The sequence below is a fragment of the Monodon monoceros genome, unplaced genomic scaffold (assembly GCF_005190385.1).
Source record: "Monodon monoceros isolate NGI ecotype Baffin Bay Population unplaced genomic scaffold, NGI_Narwhal_1 Super_Scaffold_21, whole genome shotgun sequence".
In the NCBI taxonomy this organism is placed as follows: Eukaryota; Metazoa; Chordata; class Mammalia; order Artiodactyla; family Monodontidae; genus Monodon; species Monodon monoceros.
The window spans coordinates 162,172,234-162,187,619 of NW_021703778.1; the positions used below are offsets into that span (position 1 = coordinate 162,172,234).

Below are 15,386 nucleotides of genomic sequence, written 5' to 3' on the forward strand. Positions count from 1 at the left end.
CCAAGGCAAGTTCTTCTCAGCCTGTTTCCTCCTCTGAAAAACAAGGTCTGAGGTCCCCTCCATCTGGAAAGGTTGATAAATCTGGGTCCTCTCTGCTCCAGACGAGTTTCCTACTCTCATCACTCACTGTCTATACCTCTTACCTATGCAGGGCTGCAGAGGCCCTCTGGAGGACGCAAGAGGAAAAGACATAAACGTGGCCAGGAGCTGCTCACAATTTGACTCAGCATACAAAATGAGGACATGACCTTGTAGAACAGACTATTACAAAGTAGGGAGAAAACGTAGGGTAAGAGAGTAGCCTGAATGGGGAAGGGCTTCTTATCTGATGCTCTTGGTGAGCACAACTGAGTTATATCTTCTACTTTCTGTTTGGCCCCATGTCAAGTGTCTATTACAATATATAAACATTATTATCATGCATGACTATTGTTAGAGCATATGAACATTATCATAATATGATGCAAATATTGTTACAATATACGAATGCTCGTGTAATGTATAAACATTGCCATCTTTCCTGAGATTTACCCTGAAATAAGGATGTTCTCATATTTCCCTTCGGACCTCTTTCAAGACCTGTTGAATAGGCATCTTCAAAAGGCCTTTCTCAGGGGCTTAGGAAAAGACAGAGAAGCTATTAATTAATTATTTTCTCCTTCATATGCCAGCTTCACCACTAACTAGGTTTATGTCAGTTTTCCCTTTTTTTTAAATGGGGGTATCATGCCTAACTACTTTCAGGGACTCAATGAGATAGGAGTTTCCTTTGGAGGAAATGCCACCTTACACATATTTTAAACTATTACCATTATAGAAGAAATGCTTTTCTCCAGAAATACGTGCAAAGCAATTATCTAATTCTATTACACTTAAGACTGGGTCTGATAGTCTCACACTATCAGTTTTGCAAGCAACCTCTCACCCAGCCACTCAGTGTCTGCTTCTGAGGCCAAAGGAGGAAGGGTGTGAGCAGGATAGAAGACAATTTTGGCGGGCCATTATATTCCTAGTGTGCATTTGCAAGCGTATTTTGGAATAAGATGTAGCTGGCAGGATTGGACATCTTGGCTGAGGATAAAGAGATAATTCCTCTAATGCCTGGTCACTAGACATTGATTCATCTGTCATTCATTAGATCGGCATTTACCAAACAACTTCCACATTCTTGGCATTATGCTAGGTATTGTGGATACAAAGTGAATAAATCATGTTCCAGACAAATTTCACAGAATCAGTAACACACAAATCATATTCCCTGACGACAATGCAATTAAGTAGAAATCAACAACAACAAAAAAGATAAACCGCCATAAATATGTAAAATTTAAAAACTCATCACTAAATAAATCATGGACCACAAGAAGTGGTCACAATAAATCAGAAAATCCTTAGAACTTAATAGCAATGAAAACACTACATATCCAAATTTGCAAAACACAAAGAAAAATATATAGTCTTAAATATTAGGAAAGAAGAAAGGTTTAAAATTAATGAGCTAAGCATCCAGCATAAGAAATTAGAAAAGGAACAAAGAAATCCAAAGGAAAACAAAATTAGAAAGAAGGTAATAAAGATAAGAGCAGAAATTAATGAAATAAAAAGCAAAAAGTAAAAAAAATATAGATCAACAAAGCCAAAAACTGGTTCTTCGAAATGACTAATAAAATAGATATGACTTTAGCATATTTTTAAAGGGCACAAAAATATTAGGAATGAGAATAGCAATAGAACTACAGATTCAGTAGAGATTTAAAAGATAATGCAAAGAATGCTATGAAAAAGCTCATGCAAATTAATTTGAAAACTTAAATGGACAAATTCCAAGAAAAATATAACTTTGCAAAACTGACTTAAGAAGGAGTAAAAAGTCCTAACAGTCCATAACTGTTAAAGAAATTATATCAGTAGCTAAAAATCTTCTCTCTCTCTCTCTGTCTGTCTCTCTCTCTCTCTCTCTCACACACACACACACACACACACACACACACACACACACACAAAATCAGACCTCAATGATCTTACAGAAAGATTACAATAAACTTTCCATGAAATAGATAATTCTAGCCTTCCAGAGAATAGAAAAGGAAGAATATCTCACTGTATCAAGCTAATATGTTGATACCAAACCCAGCAAGAGTAATTTTAAAAAAGAAAAGTGACATGTCATTTTAATATATAGACAGTGATGAAAAAAATCTTAAACAAAATATGAGCCAAACAAATCCAGCAGTTTACTTTAAACAAATTATACTATATCATGACTAAGTCGGTTATACTAGGAATGAATGAAAGGTGGTTTAATAAGAAAATCCATCATTGTAATTCCCCAAAAAAGCAGATTTTAAAGCCTATAATTATCTCATAGTTGTAAAAAAGCATTTGATAAAATTCAATACCCATTAATTATTAAAAAAAAAAAGAAAACTCAGCAAAACTCATTCTTAGTGAGGAAACACTAGACACAGTATTTTTACCACCAGGAAAGAGACAAGGATTCCACTGTCAACACCTATATTCAACATATTTCTAAAGGTACCAGCCAGTGCTATAAGACATGAAAAATAACTAAAAGGTATAAAAATTAGAGAAGAAAAGAAACAAAATTCTCATTATTCACAGACAGTGTGTTTGTCAGAATCACCCAAAAGACTCTACAAAGTATTGGAAAGAATATGAGAATTTCACAAGCTATCTAGATATAAGCTCAATGTATTAAAATAAGTTGTGTTTCTATATACTAGCAACAAAAGAAACACTGAATTTTTAAAGATATCATAAAGATAGCAAAAAATATATATATATATACACACATATATACACACTTCCTAGGAATGAATCTAGACAAAGATGTGTAAAAAGGGAAGAGATTTAATGTCCATGGATAAAAAGATTCAATAAAATGAAGATGTCGGTTCTCTTCAAATTTATCTAAAACCTCACTGAATTGCAACCAAAATTTCAACAAGTTTTTTCTTTAAAAAAAAAAAAAGTTACATGTCTCACTGTCACCATTGCAATAATATTACAGTGATGGAAGCAAAACCTGTGTTCTCAGTGTAGCCACATTAACAATTTATAGGCCCCATGAACAACAGTGCCCATTTTCAATAGAATGAGGCTTCAACAATTTTTTTTTTAAGGCACTTGGCCCAAGAATAGCCAAGACACTCCTGAAAAAGAAAGTAAAAGGAGTCTGTCTTATTAGATAGGAAGACTTATTAATGAGCTATAATAATAAACACTGAGTAGTATTGGTGCAAAAACTAACAATGGAAGAGAGTAGCAAGAACACAGATACAACACAGGTGTAGACACTTGATAAGTAAATGAGGGGACATTACAGAGCAATGGGAAGGGGAGGAGCTACTCAATAAAGGGTGTTAGGGTAGGTGATTATCCATATGGAGAAAAGTGAAACTGGATCTATACTTTTCACCATATACACTAATAAATTCCAAATAGATTCAAGAGTTATATGTGAAAAGCAAAGTCTTAAAACTTTTAAAAGACAATATAAGAAAACATATTTATGATCTTAGGGTAGCGAAGGATTTTTCAAGCAAGCCTCCACAAAAACATTCAACTACATTAAAATTGGGAATGTCTGTAGCTCAAAAAACACCATGAAGATATTGAAAAGATAAGCCATAAATTGGGAGAAGATATTTGCAACCCATACAATTGAAAAGGATTAGTATCTAGATATATAAAGAAATTTCTACAAATCACAAGTACAAAAAGGAAAGAAAATTCAATAGGAAAACAGGCAAAAGATACGATCAGACAATTTCACAAAAGAGGAAACACACGTGGCCAATAAATATATTAAAATATGATTATCCTCATTAGTAACCTGGGAAATGCAATTAAGAACACAAAAACTACCATTTTACAACTACTGGATTGGCAAAAAATTAAGAAGTCTATCAATACCAAGTGTTGGTGAGACTGAAGAGCAAGAGAAAATCTTAATCACTGCTTAGTGTGTAAACCAGTATAACTATTTTGGGAAACAACAAAGCATTGGTTTGTAAAGTTGAAATTTCCATACCTTACAGCACAGGTGTATAGCGCTCAGAAGAATGTTCATAGTATCATCCTTTGTAATAACAGAAAACTAAGAACAACCCAAATGTCTTCTAATGAAAGAATTAATTAATAAACTGTGATACAGTAGAGTCTCATTGTGGAAAAGTATACAGAAGCAAAAAATAAACTGCAGCTACACACAACAACATGGATGGGAATCTTAGAAATATAACATTGAATGAAGTAAGCAAGTCTCAGAAGACCTTGAAAGGAGATACAAGGTGTGATGGTGGAGAAGCCCACAGGTTCTTAGGTTGGGTGCTAGGTTCTCCCATATGCATAGTTAATAAACATCTGGCTTACATATGTTACATATAATTTTGTGTGTATATAAAATATTGCATAAGTCCTTTCCCAGTTTAGTTCACGGTTTACTGAGACAGCATGACAACAAGTACACTGCATTCTGATAAATATAATGGAGCAAGTTATTTTAATGCTCTGGAAACAATTCTGCAGATTTTATAGGTATTAAAGGCTGTACTGCATCACTAATAATGCTGTGAGGTAGGCAGGTCAGGAATTGTTATCCCCATTTTACAGAAGAGAAAACTGAGATTCAGAGAGTTTAAGACACATATTCAAGGTCACACAGCTAGTGAAGGGCAGAACTGGAATCATGTCCAGATATCCTGGCCCTGGCCCTGAGGTCTTCCTATGGATGCTTCTCCATTAAACACTCGGAGGGAATATTCTAGTCTATTTCTGACATCTCAGTACTATGCCCCGAGCATAACTATGGTCCTTTTCCAGAAAAGCATTATTCAATTTCTTCAGATTTTCTTTCTTGGTCATGGAGCAGTGGTGCATCCCTGGGCCATCATTCCAGTTCAAAAGTTCTTAGAAGCTCTCCGCACTTTGTAAGTGACCAGTGGGGGCTTTTCTTTAAGGGCAGAAGGTAATTACTGTCATGAAGCATGTCTTAGGGAACATATGGCTACATATAGCTATGCAACTTACTTATTTTAACATCACGTGCTTTATATATATTCTTTTAATCCTCACGGAAAAACTTATGAGATAGGTATTATCCTCATTTTATAGATAAGAAAACCAAGGCCATTGCCAAGATTTACTATGATAAGGGGCCAGGAGATAAAAGAATGACCAACAGCTCTGCACATGTGAGTGTTGGCAGTTACCGTACATGACCAATTAACGTATCACCGCCATTAAAATAAAAATGGAATCAGAGACACACAGGTGCTTTGAGGTGGGATGGTGAAGATGACGATGACGATGATGGCTATACACAGTACTAATCTACCATTCTTTGTTTTTTTTTATTTTTTGTTTTTCCTAAGGGCAGGATAAGAAAGACAATAGCACAAGTGATTCAAGTGAGGTACTAGGCATTTCTTCTTGACTCAAAGAATTATAACAGCCTGATATTTCTATAAAGAGGCTTCATGGTATTATCTCCCTGACAATTTTTAATGAACAAGAGAGTTCGCTGTCTCTGAGGGACAGTGTGGATAGCTGCCTACATGAGGACAGATGGGTAGCATAAATAACAGTTCCGGGCCCCTGCCTTCTTTACTGGTGACCATCCCCCAGTGCCCCAGAAGACTGCATGTATGAAGGACACTGAATCAGCTGGAGAGCACATTCTCCATTATCTGTCACTGTTGGCTCAGAACAAACTAGAGTCCTTCCATTTCCTCTGTTTCCACGTGGAAGCCGGAATGCCAGGTATAGCTCTTGCCCACTCAACATCCAAACTCCCTTCAGGAGGTAATAGCATTCCGATTTTCCTTTGAGAAACCATCTTTCCTCACCTTTAGTGTGGAAAGTGTGTTCCAGATAGCTTTACATCCACTACTGGCTCCGGCATTGGACCTGTGATGCAGGTTTGGTAAATCAAAACCCCACATGTTTCTGGTCACAGTGATGAGTTTAGGAATGGGCATGTGACCCAAACTAGCTAACAGAGTCTGACTTTATCCTTTTAAAAGAGCTCTAAAGATTGAGGCAATCTCTCTGTGTTGCTAACCTGGTCAGAGAAAAGCCTGCAGCTGCCAGGGGCTACCTCTTGAGAGAGCCTGCCCTGAGAATGAAGAAGCCTTTGTATTGGAGACAGGAGACGGAGAGAGAACAAAACCAAGTCCGTATGATATGATCCAGTCATCCAGGGCTCATTCTACTCGTGGACTTCTCAGTTATGAAAAAATAAATTATGTGGTCATGCAGTTGGGTTTGTGTTGTTGTTGTTTTATTTATTTTTTTGCTTAAGCAACTCTGAGCTGGGTTTCTGTTACTTGCAACCACGAGAGTCCAGATGATTAATACATTGAATGTAATCAAATTTCCCTACAACTTTACTGAACCACAGAGTCCTAATATTGGCATTCATTTTGTCCAAAGCCAGAGCACCAAGAGTAATAAGTGAATGTGTTTCCTTTTAAAAGGTAAATATTGAGAAACCTGCTCTGTGATCCTAGAAATCTCTGCAGAATACATCAGTCTAAAGCAGTCCTCCCCAACCTTTTCCATTTGGGGGCACACACAGAAAATTCTAGAAGTGTGTAAGGCACAATGGAGAAAGCAAAGGCAACTGGCCCAAGGACTCAAGCATCCCAAGCCCTTGCCAACCATCCCAAGAGCTGAAGGGACCAATCCCCAGGCACACCTACCTCCCAGGGACCAGGTGGGAAGCTCTACTAGAAGAAAGTAAAGGTAGGAGGTGAGGGAAAGTAAAGGTAGGGATTTCAGAGCAAATCCTCAAATAAGTCTTCTCTTAACAAGATGGGTGACCTGCCTTATCTAACAGTACATTCCTCATCCTGCATACACCATTCTGAAACAAAGTGATTTTCAATTATTAGCATTGTTCTTCAAAATCAGCCTGCCAAAACCCAGCTGTTTCCGCACAGTCAGGCTTTCTGGGCTGTGTGGCTCTGCATTCGTGGGAAGGACCCTCGCTCTGATGAAACTGCTTCTGCTCTCTACAGCAGACCCAGACGTTCAGCCAAGAAACAAGGGGACAGAAGGTCACTGGACTGGGGGTGGAAGGCGGAGTATCCATAGAGCCGGGCCAAAAGAATGCCATTATTCAAGAAATGATTGAAGAGTTTCTTCAAGACTGGCCAGAGAAGTCATCGTCTTTGAACTCTGGGGGTTTAAGAACACTGAGCACCCAGTTGGCAGAGTCTTCCGTTGACCCTTTAGGTCAAACAAGGTTAGAAGGGTGGAAGGAGCTTCTTTTCTTTATAAATCCAGGAGCTCGACTTTGCGAGTGCCAAGACTCTAAGGAAAGGCACGTTGCTGTTTTATTAATAGCTGCATCTTCCTGTTTATCCAGCACTTATTACCCAACTTTCTTGGACAGCCGGCCCGTCAACAAGCCAACAAATATTATCAAACCTGCTCTATATGCAAGACAGGAGGCAGGGGATATGAGAGAGACACAAAGATGCCTAAGACATGTGGCTTCAATAAGTCAGGAGCATAGACACATTTCTCATTAAGTCTAAGGTAGATGATGATAAATGCCCCAATAGAGGTACCAGCTAAGTGTTTGGAGAACTCAAGGGGAGGTGGGGAGGGAGTCCAATGGGCTTGGGCGGGGTGGTAAAGATCTAAGAAGGCTTCCTAGGGGAAATCACCTAAGGCCTGGGTCATTAAGGATAAGAGCAAAAAATGGCATTCCCAGTGGCTTCTCATGTCACATGGGTCCCCCTCCCGGAGGAAAAGGGACTGTGTCTTGTGTTTTGGGCTGAATTGTGTCCCCCCAAAATTCATATGTTGAAGTCAGATTGTGTCCCTTAAAATTCATATGTTGACGTTTTAACCCCCAGTACCTCAGAATGTGACTGCCTTTGAAGATAGGGCCTTTAAAAGTGATTAAGTTAAACTGAAGTCATTAGGGTGGATCTTAACCCAATGTGACTGGCATCCTCATAAGATGGGGGAGTTTGGACACAGAGATACACATAGAAGGAAGACGATATGAAGGTGACTTTTTATAAGCCAAGGAGAGAAGCCTAGAACAGACCCCTCCCTTGAGGCCCTCAGCAGGATCCAACTCTGCCTACACCTTGATCTTGGACTTCCAGTCTTTGGAACTGTGAGAAAATAGATGTCTGTTGTCCTAGCTCCCTAGTCTGTGGTACTTGTTATGGCAACCCGAGTACACTCGGACTTTCTGTGTGCTTCGCCCTGGCCCTGAACACCTCCCACCCTGGAGACTGTCCCCAGCCTCCCAGAGGGACGTCACCGGCTTGCCCTCCTCCCTCCCCCACCTGGTCTCAGGGTTCTTAGCGTGGCTGTGGCTCGCTGGGCTCAACTCTGGAACCACACACATTCTTCCTCATGGTCAGAAGGCTGCCCTGGAACGCGATCCTGGCGATCCTGTCCTCCTCACGAGAGCTAAAAGCCAAGTCACACTATCTCCTACTGTCTTAATTGCTTTCTATTTTATTAACCCTTCTGTGATTCGTCCACCAGGGTCTCCTGTCTCCTTTTAATTATTTTTTCACCTTCAGAGGGAGATCATGCTAACAGCCACATTTGTTCCATTTACAACTCTTTATGGAGCTTGAACGTGGAAAGAACAGAGCTGTATGACTTACAAAGTAGATTTGGCTTGGCCTGCCCATGCAGCTGGGTTGGGGCAGAATTCTTGTGAAACCAAACTCTAGTGAAAGGAACTGAGGCCGATGCAATGAGCCTACTTTAGAAAGACAGTTCAATTTAATGCCCTGACTCACCTTATCCCGACAAACACTAGCCTGACCATACTGCTTAGAATATAAAAGTTAACGCGGGCACCAGAATCAGAGCTCCCGCCATTGTCTGCCTGAGATCCTGTGTTGTTCATTTGTTATCCCCACAATGAGTGAGTGCACCTAACTAATCCTACAGATCATGCTCCTCTGTGAGGCCCACGGAGAAGAAGGGACCTGTTCAAGGGCACTCAGCTTCCAAATGCAGTCTCTTTCCACAGCACAACACAGTTTCCTGGGATTAGGAGTCCTGTGACTTTGGGCTTTATCCCAGCTCTGCAAATGACAGGCAAGGTGACACTGGACAGATTATTTCCCATCCCTGGTCTCCAGATTCCCAACTCAACTATGACCGTGTCGTCTCTGGGTAGACTTCCTTGACTCTCTTGGGCAGAGTTAGTTGTCCCCACAATACTTATTCCAGGGCAGCCATGTGGTGGTCTCCAAAAGAGTTGGCAACCCTCCATCCCGGGGATACACACACACACACACACACACACACACACACACACACACTCCATTTCCCTTGGGTCCTCAAAGGAGCCCTGCCCCCAACTAAAGGACGAAGCTGGCCCTAGCCCACCCTCAGCACTCCCCCAGCCACAGTGCTACCTTGGGAGGATCCATAAACACCTCAGACCTCATCTTCAACTCTCCTTAGACAGGGAAGATCAAATTTTACATTTAAAACCCAATTCCAAATGTAACATAGATAGCTAGTGGGAAGCAGCCGCATAGCACAGGGAGCTCAGCTCGGTGCTTTGTGACCACCTAGAGGGGTGGGGTAGGGAGGGTGGGAGGGAGACGCAAGAGGGAGGGGATACGGGGATATATGTATACGTATAGCTGATTCACTTTGTTGTAAAGCAGAAACTAACACACCATTGTAAAGCAATTAGACTCCAATAAAGATGTTAAAAATAAAATAAAATAAAATGCACTAGTGGAAAAAAAAAAACCCCAATTCCAGTCTGGCAAAATCTCAATTTTGTTCTTTGAAACCTCAGGATAGGAGAGGCGTCAGACACTTGAGGGTTCTGAAAGCACCACTTTGGGAGTTAGGAGAAGCGTTCTACGCAAGCCAGTCATAAAATTCTAATTCATTTACCCAGAAAGTTCCCAAGAGGTTTACAGCTGTGGCATCTGGGCTGGGTTGCAGTTTGTTTGAACAAAGTGCTGACAAGCCCAAGATCAAGGTTTCTTCCCTTAGTGCCAATCTGCTCGTCACAAAGGGAAAACCCTGAGTCATAGTCCCAACCTATATTCTCCCTCCCACCCCAATCGCAGCTAGCTCGCCTGTAATTTGTCAAAGGGGGAAGAGTGAGGATGTGTGGGCTCTTCCCCACCTGCTGACAGGGGAGGTGAGTATCAAGGTTTAAGTACAACACAGAGACATGGCAGACTCAGGGAGCCACACTTGGCCGGATGCCCTATGGCTTGGTTGGATTTTGGACAACCCTCCTTGAACCCAGACAGCGCAATTCATTGGAATTTTATAAAAATCGTCCATGAAATCTATACATAAATTTAATAATGACCCTTAGAACAACAAACTAGTGAACATAACAAAAAGAGAAACAGACACACAGAGATAAAGAGTAAACTAGTGGTTACCAGTGGGGAGAGGGAAGGGCGAGGGCAAGATAGGGATAGGGGATCAAGGGGTACAAACTATTAAGTATAAAATAAACTATAAAAATATATTGTACAACACAGGGAATATAGCCAATATTTTATAATAATTATAAATGGAGTAAACCTTTAAAGTTGGGAATCACTGTGCTGTACGCCTGTAACATGTAATTTTGCACATCAACTATACTTCAAAAAAAAAAAATAATGACCCTTAGAAAAAACTTGAGTGTGAAAAAAGTTAAAGAAAAAGGTAACGGGGAGGAGAGATCAGACCAGATAGCTCCCAGGGTTTCTGTCAATGTTTGACCTTCCTTCTTAGGTGTGGGATGACTATAAAGCAAGGAGTCCGACTGAGTCTTCAGTCAATACTCATTTGACAAATACAAATGATGGACCAGGCACTAGGGATAGAGCAGAAACAAGATAGGAGGTGGAATAGACAATAAACAAATAAGTACAGCCAAGATATGGAAACAACCCACATGTCCACCTGTGGATGAATGGATAAAGAAAAGGTGGCGTATACATAATATAGAATATTATTCAGCCATAAAAAAGGGAAATCTTGGGCTTCCCCAGTGGCTAAGAATCCACCTGCCAGTGCAGGGGACACGGGTTTGAGCCCTGGTTCAGGAAGATCCCACATTCCGCGGAGCAACGAAGTCCGTGTGCCACAACTACTAAGCCTGCTCTCTAGACCCGTGAGCCACGACTACTGAGCTCACGTGCCACAGTTACTGAAGCCCCCACGCCTAGAGCCCATGCTCCGCAACAAGAGAAGCCACCGCAATGAGAAGCCTGCGCACTTCAATGAAGAGTAGCCCCCGCTCGCCGCAACTAAAAGAAAGCCCGTGCCCAGCAACGAGGACCCAACGCAGCCAAAAATAAATAAATAAAACAAATAAATAAAATTTTAAAAAAGCGGGGGGGGGGGAATCTTTCTATTTGCTACAACGTGGATGGACCTTGAGGGCATTATGCTAAATGAAATAAGTCAGAGAAAGACCAGTTCCTCAGACCTCACTTATATGTGGACTCTTAAGGGAAAAAAAGCTCATAGATACAGAGAACAGATTGGTGGTTGCCAGAGGCAGGGGGTAGGGGTGGACAAAATGGGTGAAGTGAGTCAAAAGGTACCAATACCCAGTTATAAAATAAATAAGTCATAGGGATGTAACATACCTCATGGTGACTGTAGTTAATAATACTGTATTTCATGTTTGAAGGTTGTTGAGAGTAGATCTTAAAAGTTCTCATCACAAGAAAAAATTTTTTTTAACTATGTATGGTGATGGATGTTAACTAGACTTATTGTGGGGATACGACATATACATTGAATCATTATACTGTACACCTGAAACTAATATAATGTTACATGTCAATTATGCCTCAATAAAACTATTTAATTAAAAGTCATTGGGCTTCCCTGGTGGCGCAGTGGTTGAGAGTCCGCCTGCCGAGGCGGGGGACACGGATTCGTGCTCCGGTCTGGAAGGATCCCACATGCCGCGGAGTGGCTGGGCCCGTGAGCCATGGCCGCTGAGCCTATGCATCCGGAGGCTGTGCTCCGCAACGGGAGAGGCCACAACAGTGAGAGGCCCGCATACCACAAAAAAAAAAAAAAAAAAAAAAAGATAGCCATCAATCAGTGGTTCTCAAAGTAAGGTCCCAGACCAGAAGGATTAGCATCACTTGAAAGCCCAGGCCTCACCCCAGACCTACTGAATCAGAAATTCTGCGGGTGGGAGCCAGCAATCTGTGTTTGAAGCCCTCCAGATGATTTTACACACTCTCAAGTTTGGGACAAGTAATAATGATACGAGCTGTGACGGAGAATGATTGCAGGGTGACTTTGGACAGGTTGGTCAGGGACAGGCTCTTTAAGAAGGTATCATCTACTGAGCTGAAGCCTGAAAGAGGAGAATGAACCAGAGAGAGTTCCAAACAGAGGGACTTGAAAGTGCAAAGGCCCTGGGGTGGGGATGCTCTGTTTGAGAAGACAAAGGAGGCCAGTGTAGCCTGTGATCAGTAAAGAGCATCTGGCCCATCTTACGGGAGGAGGAGGGTCTGAAAGTCAGCAAGTTTACACTCTGGTCGACCTCTCCCACGGATAAACTGTGGGATATTGGGACAGTCACAGAGCCCTTCCAAGTATTCTCTAAAATGGGGAAAACGATCCTGAGCCTGCCTATTGGGCTGTCTGAGAATTCAGTAGATGCGAAAGCATTTGGAAAAGCGAGAGGCAATGTTCAAGTGGGAATTATTATAATTAAGGGAGTCCCTTAAGGATGTAGCTATAGGATCCAGCTTCCCACAGTGAGTAGCCATCAGACCACAGGCCAGCACCACCTGGTCCTGGGCCAGCTTCTGCTCTCTAGAGCTAAATGAGATTGAGACGATCCTTTAAAAAGGGTCTTTTTAGAAGGTCTGAGGTGCGGGATTTCCCAGAAAGGTCTGATTGTGGAACTCTTACATTCTTAGCCCATTGGTCAATCTAAGAAGATTCTTGGCTTTGCAAGGAATTTGTGTTTTGCTCCGGCTGCTTGCAAATTCTCTCCAGGTGTTATAAAGGCAACGCCAGATTTCTTACAGGACCAGGCCATGTGCTATCATCACAGTCAGAGCTAATTTCATCACCATCCACTGATGCCCCTTTCCTGGAGGGACTCAAAAAAGGGCTCATCTCTGCCTCAAGCTTAAAAGAAGGCTCCAAGCAGGACTCTTACAGAGCATGGAGGCGATATCCTTAGAGGCGGCCCAATCATTAGTTTAGACTTAATGCAAAATCACTGCCTCCAGTGAAAAGATACTATCTCTAGAATCTACCTGCCTCCGGAATGTACCCTCACCTAGTAGTCACAAGCATGTCCACATCCTGAGTGGTCAGGGCTGCAGGGAGCCTTGGAGACTGTGGTTCGGCCCCTCTTGTATAGATGGGGAAATGGAGCCCCGAAAGAGAGGGAAAAGGAGCCGCGACCCCCCCACTGAGTTTGTTGCAGTGATGAGATTAAATCATGACCCCAGTTGTGATTTAATTCCTGGGCTCCTAAACCAGGAATCTTCTTCAAACAGATGTCAAGATACCACTTAAAAACCAGTGTTTACAGAACAGAGTCCAAGAGATTGGCATGGCATTCAAGGCCATGCCAAGCTCCTGCCAAGTTCCTTAGCCTCATCTCTCACTCTATGGCTGCCCCGACCCCACCCCATGTCCATGCTGCAGCCGTACACTGGCTGTCGTAAATGGGCAGGTGACCAATGGGCTCACGACCAAGGCTGGTCCTCACCAGCAGTCCTCAATGTGCCGTGAAGCTTCTGGCCTCCATGTCTTTGCCCAGGCTGTTCCCTCAACCCAGAAAGCCCTTCACCATCTCCCACATGAAAATTCTACTCAAGCCTCCAAACATCGACTTAGAGGCCATCATATCCATTGCCAGAGCAGAATCCCTATCCCTTGCGGGCACCCCTACAGCACCCAGCCATACTGCTCTCACCACCCCTCACACTCCGGCTCATGTAAAGACACTGATGAGTTACGGGCACCCACCCTTCCCCAACTCCCACTCACATCTGCTCAGCTGTGAGATCCTGAAGGCAGGGACCAACTCTTATTCATCTTTAGATCCCCTCCCAGCACTTGGCAGTGTCTGACACAGAGACGTGCTCAGTGAATACGTGTATAATCAAATGGATGCACAGATGTGTAACACCTGTCCTTATGGAAGGATTCTGTGATCACTCCAGCCAGGGCCAACAGAGAGCCTCGTACCTGCTTTGGCTGCTGTCCCATGACCTTGGGCTATAACTATGTATGTGTTGGGCTCCCTACGTCCTACCAACCTACCTCAACTCCTGGCAAGAGACTGTGAATTCCCGAAGGTAGTGATGATGCCTGATTTATCTTTGTGTGAACAGCACAGACCCCAGCATGGAAATGATAAACGAATGAAGTCCATTAATGATAATAGATTAAGCAGTGTGGACAACTGTACCTGAGGTGCAAGCTGCTTCTCTCACTCATTTACACACTACATACAGTTCACCGCATGCCGCTTTTCTGCTTGTTCAACAAATGCTTATCAGGTGCTAAAAATACAACAGTGAACGAGACAGAAAGTTCCTGCTGGACAGAGAGACATTAAATAAATAATCACAAATGTCTATTTATCACTGTTACAGAGCACGTAGCAGAGGACACAGTACAGGATGCTGTGGTCACTGCTAAGTTGGCTCTGAGTTCATCGCCCGCCCTAGCGCCCCCCTCCCATCATGTTTCATTTTGGTCACAGTGGCTTCAGCAGAAACGGCCACCCCTCACCCAGCTCAGATGCAGAAAACAGATGACTTGTCTTTCTCCCCAACGGGAATGAAGCAGAGTCCAGGTTTTTTGTGTCTTTGCAATATTTAATATAATCTCCCTTAAATTATTATCCCTTGCTTCCCATGGGAACTGTTGAAGATGCCAATTTCATACTGATTCCGGATGCAAAGTCTGTTCTGTCTGACCTCATTGATTCCTGGGGGATGCGTTAAGACCTGTGAAATATGTGGGGCTCATAAATCAACTCTGGCTGGGTTTCTGCAAATGTTTTAGCTTGAAGGAAAGTCAGTTCACACTGACAAGTCCCCCACGCCTCATCGCCTCCCAGCCCCGACCCGCCCGCGTCCCCTGGAGCCTGTGGATGTTGGCTGCCTGGGGCAGGGCCCAGGGCTGGCTGTCCCCATCTCCCCTCTGGCCCGGCTCCGACAAGCCGAGGGGAATGGGAGGTCAGTCCTTAACATCCAGTCTGATGTCTGAGTCCCTCTGGAGGGAAGGAATCCTGTGAATGTCCTTTCCCTGCCAGCCCCCAAGGAGATGGCCCGGGGACCCTTCCCCAAGCATGCACCTCTGTTTCCAAGACAAACAGGAGCCTCCTGCTGCTTGCTGGGCTCCAG

At 42.7% G+C, this 15,386-nt stretch overlaps 1 protein-coding gene and 1 non-coding gene across 10 annotated transcripts in view; both read right to left on the bottom strand.

Annotated features, from left to right (window-relative positions):
• Nucleotides 1-15,386, bottom strand: part of FBLN5 (fibulin 5) — an 83,755-nt gene that overhangs the window by 47,967 nt on the left and 20,402 nt on the right. The gene's annotated exons all lie outside the window — the stretch shown is intronic.
• LOC114905414 lies at nucleotides 2,989-3,123 on the bottom strand. The gene has a single exon (XR_003796240.1). It is a non-coding gene; the product is annotated as a small nucleolar RNA SNORA1 (small nucleolar RNA).